This window comes from Physeter macrocephalus, chromosome 11, assembly GCF_002837175.3.
Source record: "Physeter macrocephalus isolate SW-GA chromosome 11, ASM283717v5, whole genome shotgun sequence".
Classification (NCBI taxonomy): Eukaryota; Metazoa; Chordata; class Mammalia; order Artiodactyla; family Physeteridae; genus Physeter; species Physeter macrocephalus.
The window spans coordinates 119,603,232-119,612,104 of record NC_041224.1 but is presented as its reverse complement, the minus strand read 5'-3'; the positions used below and the strand labels follow the sequence as shown (position 1 = coordinate 119,612,104).

At 41.7% G+C, this 8,873-nt stretch overlaps 1 pseudogene; it reads right to left on the bottom strand.

Moving 5' to 3' along the window:
- Window positions 1-313: 313 nt before the first annotated feature.
- On the bottom strand, window positions 314-5,841 carry LOC112061885 (ferritin light chain-like; annotated as a pseudogene).
- Between the last annotated feature and the right edge of the window lie 3,032 nt (window positions 5,842-8,873).

The following is an 8,873-nucleotide window of genomic DNA, read 5'->3' as shown; positions in this document are numbered from 1 at the left end:
CTATCTTTGTGTGGTACAGGCAAGTGTTGTATAAATAACTGTATAAGTAAAGATATTGGTATGTTAGAACAGAGAGAGAGAATGTCAACTGCGTTTTCATATTAACTGTTATTAAAAATGCTCTGGTCATGGTGATCACCTGGATACTTTTTCTTTTTTTTCTGCAAAAAGCTTAATTGTTTCCATTTGCTCCAAGACTTGGGAGAGGGCTCCAGGGTGGTTAAAAAGCTGCCTGGTGGCTGCAGAGAACGGCTTCAGGCAGAAGCCCAGACACCAGAGGGGCTCCTTAAAGGCGGCTGGGCTTCGGAGGCTCCTAGTCGTGCTTGAGGGTGAGCCTTTCGAAGAGATACTCGCCCAGCCCCGCCTGGGGACTAGCCAGCCTGCGGAGGTTGATCACGTGGTCACCCATCTTCTTGACGAGTTTCACCTGCTCTTCTAGGAAGTGGCTCTCCAGGAAGTCATAGAGTTGGGGCTCTGCGTGGACAGAGCCCAGGGCATGCAGATCCAAAAGGGGCGGATTCAGGTTCTTCTCCCTGGGAATGCCGGCTTCCACAGCGTCCTGGGTTTCACCTCACTCATCTTGAGGTGGCTTTTGAACCTCCGCAGCCCTGGTTTTGCATTTTCAAGAGACGCTTGGCGCCCTTGTGCTTCTCCTTGGCCAATTCGTGGAAGCAGTGGCCCACGCCCTCCAGAGCCACATCGTCGAGGTGTAAATAGATGCCCAGAGAGAGGTAGGTGTGGGAGGCCCCACAGATGCATGTTAACCGGGTGGTTGACTTCGGCCTCCACATCGGTGGAATAATTCCGATGATCTGGGAGCTTATGGTTGGTCAATAATAAGGAGCTAAGCTCAAAAAACAGTGTTGGCTGGTCCCGGTGGCCCAGGATAACTGATGGCTGATTCCGAAGGTTGCAACTGGAAAAAAGGTTGGAGGGTGGCCAGAGTCTGGAGCAAGGGGCTTACCTAGGTCTGTTCTGTCCAAACACTGTGGAAGCAAGAGACAGATCTGGGGGACCGCTGAGCGCACTGCTGGATAATTCTTTTCATAAGCTATTTCCTGTCATTGTGATCAACTAACAAATCTTCACCACATCCTGAGAGGTAAACAGGGGGCTTTACAGTTAATTTAAAAAAGAAAGAAAAGAAAAGGATGGCACAAATAGTGAAAATCTGTTGTATGTTGAACTGTTAGTCTCTGCATCATTGGAGGTTTTACATCATTGCCATAAAAATCTAATGACAATATTTTCACCTGGAATATTTACCAAGAAATAACCTTTCTCTTTCAAAAATTGAGTAGAATACCTATGTAGGGGATGCTTCCTGTTTTAAGTGTCTACATTAGGAAAGAAACTTTCTTTTCCTGTTTCCCAAGGAAACTCCCAAGTAAACTCCTAGTTTCCTTGGGAAACTTCAACGAAGAGGGCCTCATTGTAGTTCACTCAAACTAGATGACTCCCCGTTTTCCGTATCTGTTCTCCTACATCCCGCTTTTACTGGGGGTGGGGCTTCTCTTTGGGGATCTCCACACTCCCGAATCTGGTTGTCCAATTCCTTTTCCTCGTTCAAGGCCTAGGTCGAATGCTCTCTCCTCCATGAAGCTTTCTCTGCTGTCCTACTACTGAGAAGGAATCTCTCCCTCTTCTGAACTATGAAAGCAATTTGTCTCTCTGCCTCTCAGTTGTTTATATACATTTCATCACCCCTGCTTAACTGTAGGCCTCTTGGGAGCAGGATCCAGTCTGAACCAATTCTAGTGCCTTACGCATTGTGAGTATTCAATAAATATCTCAAGTGATTAAATTTTACCAAGAGGATTCTGGTCATTGATCCATCATTATGATGGCAAAGAGTTCCAAACATAGAGTCCAAAACCTTTCAGGTACACACACAGAAAGTCCATTATGCTTCTGTTGTGCTTCATTCCTTGAGAAATGACCAGATTCCAACAGATTCCTCCTCCTATGGCAAAAAAGTTGTGTGCAATATGGGTGACATCATGGGATTTCTCACTTTGTCCCCTTGTCTGGTTAAGATAAACTCTGATCAACCCTGGCCTCTCTCCTGGATGCCTATTTGCCGTTCAGTTTATCAAGCAGAAATAGTGTATTTTAAAAAATTATAAAAGCTGACATTTTTTGAGGGTTGTGTGCCAGGAGATGTACTGAGGACTTTATAAATGTTGCCTCATTTGAGCCTCACAGCCAGACGTGAGGGAGAAGCTATTATTACCCACACATCACTGGGAGGGAATTGTGCTGAGCGGTGGGTTGTCTTTCCCAGTTGTACTACGATTCTGGGAAAGCAGAATCAGGGCTCAGTCTGAGGTCTTAATCCTTCTTCGTTTTCTCCAGCTTCACAGTTTTCTTCACCCCTCTCCTCAGTGAACTTCCCACTGGAACAGTTGAACTCAGGGGATATTTGTACACTTTTGTGGGAACTGCTTACCCAGAGCACCAAACTCTAGGGTATCTAGACAATGATGCTCTGTGTGTCCAGCAAAAACACCCACCTTCAACCGAAAATAATTTACTGAAAAGCCCATTTCTACCTAATTCTATACAGTATGGGCGGTTTGGGGCGCAGTTAGGAAATGAAAGGAGGCTGAGTAAAGGCACAAACGTTTCTCTTCACTTGTAGGGAAGGTGCTGTCACACAGCTGAGCATGGAAATGGGTTTACACCAGGGAGGTGGGCTTAGGTGTGAAAGAGATGATCCCCTAGCCCACCTGGGAGCTGTGGCTGTCAGCATGGGATACACCAAGGTCCAGATACCCCAAGCCCCAGTGTGTGCAAGGCGAATCCATGCTGATACATGGAGCCAGAACAGAGCTCCTGGAGAAACCTTCTGCTTGGTGTCAGGAGAGAAAGAACAGCAATGCCCTTCATCCAATACAAATTGTCCAACACGAAGGTGAGAGAAAAACCAAACATTTACTCAAAGAAAAAGGTAAAAACCCATCTGATAAACCCTGCCACAATATTTTCTTCAAGTTTTATTTATTCAGCATTTATACTAGTGGTTCTCAAATTTTAGGATGTAAAATTACCTGTGGGGGGTTTGTTAAAATGAATAGGCCCAGATCCTTTCCCCTAAAATTCTGATTCTGTGGGTTTAGGGTGAGTTCCTGGGCTCTGAATTTTAGACCACATCCAAAGAGAGTCTCGTGCTCCTCATCAGAGAAGTAAATTCTAAGAAAACAAGTCTGAAATGTAGGCAAGGGCTCTGAGAGCTGACGTTCTGTGGGGTTATTTAGGATGAAGCTTATTAATAACATTCTCCAGGAATGCTGTCTTTGGAGAGCTGGTGACGGCTGACAAGGCCTTCAGCTACTGCCAGAAAGTTTCCTGTTTTCCTTCAACAAGGAAAACTTGTTCTAGGAAAACTTTGAGACAGGATGGAGGGTGGGGTGAGGGGCAGAGAAGCTGTGGCTGTGTGGGTGAGAAGGAGTACCTGTGCCCCTGCTGGTCTTAGCTGGGCAGGCCTCCCAGGCACTCTGCAGGAGGCAGGTCAAGGGACCCCTAAGCTTCAAGGAGGATCACCTTCTGGGGGAGGGCTCAGCGAATCTGAAGTCTCGAACAACAGATCTTTCATTCATTCGACAGTTGTAGGGGGCCTCTTACGTATCCACGCGGTAGGCCTGGGCCCTGCACATGCTTTTCTCTCTTCCGGGAAGGCCGATATCCCCCAGCTTCTCCTAGTTAATTTTCTCCTTCCAGACCTGGCCTCCCTAATGAGGTCAGTTCCCCCAGGATATGCCCTCATGTTATCATTAACCTGGGAAATGGGATTCCTTGATGCATGCCTGTCTCTCTCATGTGTAAGCTCCATGAGGGCAGGGGCCATGTTATTTTATTTTTATTTTTTAATATTTTTAGCTCTGAGTCACTGGATTTCAGCAAAAATAATTTGCTGAAGTCCAGTTTGCAGAGTGACAGCTGCATTTAGCAAAGTACCAGTTTAACAGAGTGGATGATTTTTCTGTTATAAATTATACAGCAAATTGTATTAGAGAGAATCTTTTAACAGCTTTTGATGATTCCTATGAAGGTTTAGTTCATTGGTTTTAATTTTGTCCTCATAAAGCATTTTAAGGAAAGTTTGATTGTTAACAGCTAAGGATCATAGAATGGTTTAGCCTTTTAGAGTATATATTAAATATTCAGGAAAGGGTATTTAGTAACCAATAACCAAAACTTAAAGATTAGTACCCTAATTCTGACATTCATTCCCTTAAGTATGAAATTTTGCTAAAGAGGGATTCAGAGTAACTAAATTAACATGAAACACAGGGATTTTAGACACTAACTGCCAGTCATATAAAATCAAGGCTGATATGCCATTTGAGGCATTGGTGAAAGAATGTAAAAATGCTTAAAGAGAAATCCTAAGTGGCATTCAGAAAGATGGGGAAACTAAGTCAGTTGAAACAATCTCATTCCATGTATAATGCTGTAATTTAAAAATTTAATTGCCAGAAACAAAAGTTAAGTCCACCATGCCACCAAGCAATTGTAAAAAGAATATTAATTAATCATGGTTATAATTTGAAAATATTAGACAATTACAGAAATTAGAAGTAGCCAAAGATTCTATTTTTATTTTCTAGCAAGGAGAAATTGAGGTACTTTTACATGATTGGAGTGCACCAAAAAATTTGAAATAAAAGGGCAAATGTGTTCAATGATACGTAAAGGAGGTAAGGAGGCTCATGAGGGGTTGGCATGATTAAATGAATGACAAAAGTTTAAATTTGACTTACATATTACCATAAAACTAAAATTTACAAAAAAGAATTTAAAAGATTAGTTAAAAATTCTAAAAATGCTAAAGATAGGTAAAATAAAAAATGAAGGAAATGTAATAATTATTATAAGGAAATATAATAATAGGAAATAATGAAGCAACAACATCATATACTGAGGCCATTATTCCTCTTAGAAAAATGGCAAAAATAATCCTTTAAGTGCTAAAGAGTTGACAAAACTGTAAATGACTTAAAAACAGAAATCTGTTTCAGACTGAATATTTCTAAGAAAAATAACTAAAATTTGGGGTAACATGAAATATTTCATGAATATAAAATTTATCCATAAGAAGAGTAAACTATCCATAGCCTTTTTTTTTGTTTGTTTTTTGTGTTTTTTGCGGTACACAGGCCTCTCACTGTTGTGGCCTCTCCCGTTGCAGAGCACAGGCTCTGGACGCGCAGGCTCAGCGGCCATGGCTCACGGGCCCAGCCGCTCCGCGTCACGTGGGATCCTCCCGGACCGGCGCACGAACCCGTGTCCCCTGCATTGGCAGGCGGACTCTCAACCACTGCGCCACCAGGGAAGCCCTATCCATAGCTTTTGACAAATTATAGTTCTTCAAAATGCTGCTGTAAAAAGCAAATAAAAACTGACTAACTAAGACCATCCTATAAAAATTGTAGATTGTATAGTTAAACTTGTTTTTGATAGATAGTTACATTTGGTAAATCTGACAAATTAGTGATTCAGTAATCGACCATTTGATGCATTCATTTTGCAGGGTTGATTTTTGGCCAATTAGCCAGTTTCTTTCTTCAGAGTTTCTTTTATTTTATTTCTTTTATTTACCATCTCCAAAACCTGTTGCAGTGCCTGGTATGCAGAAGATGCTTGATAAACAGTGGATGAATAAATGAATGGATGAACTGTGCTGGGGCAGGGGAATATAAAGGCAAATAAGACCGTCAGGGTTCTTGGCTTCGTGAAGCTTACATTCTCCACTGAATGGTAGTTCAACTCTTTTCGGTTATAATCTTTATATAACTGTAGAGCGACTTCATCTTCGTGTTGTACTGGTTCTTGATTCATAGGAGCAGGTTTACTGTACCGTTACACTACATTTGGTATTTAAATGGAAATAGAACTTCATTCCATAGAAAGGTGGAAAACTTTTTCAAATAGGCCAGAGTGAGGCAACATTACAACAGGCTTGTTTGGCAGTAAAATTTCTGATAAAATGATTGAAACTTTAAAGGTAAATTCCGTCTACGTGACATTCGCATAACACTTCATTCTGAAGTGTTGTCAAACAGATGCGAGAGAGAGAGAGAGAGAGGGAGAGAGAGAGAAAAGCAAGCAGAGAGGAAGAAAGAGCCAGCCGGCCCTCTCCCCCCAGCACCCCCCATTCATCATGGAGGAAATGCTCACACAAATCCCATCCCAGGAAGTCACAGCTGGGCTGAAGTCATTTTTTCTTTTCTTTTTTTCTTCTACCCCTTCAACTCGTCTCCTTGTCCATGATCAGAAACGAAAGGAAATGAGGTAAATGTAAACCCATCCCAAGCTTCACAAAGTCGACAGATGACAGGTAGGACGTGCAAACGGAGAGCCCGGCCCCTTGCGCACTGCCCGCAGTATCCTGAGCTCTTGGGGAACTGGTACAGTAAGAGCCAGAGGCTTTTCCTGTTCAGTGAGTTGGAATTAAACATGCTAATTTGAGGTCTCTTTCAAGTATTTTGTTTAACTCCATTGGCCTTTAATTCCTTTATATTGCATCATTTAATGTAATGTTATTTATATATGAAACATGTTATGCTTATTAACCAACGTGCAAAAATCCAAAGTACAGATTTTCTGTAATGGGCTAATTACAGGACTTTAAAGCCACCTACTGAGTTTTGCTGAGCTTCACAACAGGTTCACTGAGCTGGATAAATTTATTCAAACGTGTGGAAATGAACCCCATTCTATGTGCAACGGTACTGGGAAAACACACAAATTATACCTCAATACCAGTTTAATGGGTCAAACAGTGAACCTGAATACTGAACTTATCTACATCTTAAACTAGTGGGGAGGCTTGTGGGAAGAAAGGGAGTTTCTCCCTGTTTGTAAACAGTGGTAATAAAACAATAAGCCTGGCAATTAGGAGCCAGTTCTCCACACTCAGAAGACAGAAGGGGCTTGCCTTCCAGTGACCTTTGAAAATACACAACTTTCATAACCCAACCTGAGTGGAATGGAGTGACGAAAGCTCAGCAAACACACATCTCAAGCACAGCCCTTTAATCTTTGCTGTGGAGAACAAGAGGCGCCTTTTCTTGTGTCATGGTTTAGAAAGACTTCAGCACAGAGTGTTCAGAGTTAGACACACAAATAAGGTATAAATATGTGGTAGAATTAAACACTGTCTTCAAACCAGCTTTTTACCCCTGAGCTGGATCAAAACAACAGGGATATGTTGATCATGTTAGTATTAATTCTTCATTAATCCATTCTTAAATGGATTTTTTTGCATTTGAGAGTTCCAGAGGATTTTACACTCCAACTCCATAGCACCATATTTAGAACTATTATCCCATTATAAGAATACAAAGACTGGGCGGGGGTGGGGGCGGGGATGGGAGAAGAAAATGGAGGCTATAGACAGAGGTTTGAGAACCTTGTCAGGGACAAAGTTGAAAGAAAAGACCCTATTTGCTATGTTGCATCATTGCCAATGGAAGTACTGTTTTCCAGTAGAGAAACACACACACACACATGCACACACACACACACACACACACACACACACACAAGCATATATGATCATTTCTATCCTTTAGATGAAGATGGACATTACTTTGATTCTTTGATAGGTTTCTGTAGTAGATCTATCAATTTTGTCATGAAAGAGAAAAGAAGGTCATTTCCAAGCCTGAAAGAGTTCCAGTCTTGTCCTCAGGGCACCTTCTTTACAATGTACAATCCACCCAGTGACTGACAGTTGGGTGTTGATAACCTAATTCATGCCTGTCTCTTCAGTGAACGCTGGTGTGCCCAGCTCTCAAAGCAATGAGCCTGGATTTTCAGAGCGCTCTCCGAAAGTGCCATGTATACCAATAAAAAGAGAGATCTGCAGGAAATGAGGTGTGACGCAGGCCAGCTTCACCAAGACTCTCGGACCAAGAAATAAGAATTTAAATATGAAATACTAAAATTTAACACATGACTGAAACAAAATAAATGGTGTACCAGTGAAAGCATTTGAGGTAATTAATCAATGCTGTGTTTGTACATATCATTAAATATATTATACTCAGTTTAGATTTGATTTCTATGCTCCTTTTATAAAGAGTTAAAAGAAAAATACATTTGAATTCACGCTGATACCGAAAACATGCTCCTAGCTTCTAGTTTTTTGGATTTCAAATCATTTCCATTAACAAACAGCTATTTGCCCTCTAATAAAATATGTCATTATGCTTTATTCACATCGCACAAAAGAATCACTGAAAAATCGCCCCAATGATGGCCAATAATTACACATTTTGCTCCTGTGCTAGCGATGAAGAAATCTGTTCATTGGAGAAAGCAGGTGCTGGGGCATCAAGCTAATAGTCAATGTGAGCCGTAGTAATTAGCCACAGCGATTGCTAAAATTAACAATTAGCTAACATGCAATTCTCTTTTTTGCAGGCTGCAGTTTACTTTGTATAATCCTTGCATGTTCTTAGTAATTATTCTGACAGCTTATTATTTTTATTTTTTCTGGTTTGAACACAGCTTTAACATTTGCATTGGGCGACCCAAATGTTCAACAGGCAGGGGTGAAACAACTGCTTGACTAGGCATTTTTCTGAGGCCACATTTGGTGGTTTATCTTAACTTTTCATGGTTGGGGAGGGGATGGTTATAGGGATAAGATCTCTGATTCTTTCACAGCTCTTATCTTCTCCCCTCGGGCCTTCCCCCAGCGTAGCACACTTGGTCATCCCGAAGCTTTTACAGGGAAAACTGCCCAGTCAGCGGCAATTTAGACTCGAGGGAACGACTCCAGGGCTGAAGTGCCATAGTCAAGCCGGTCAAAACATCTTCTTTTCATTCTTCTTCCCTGGAGTGTGTCTTTGGTTAATGCATTC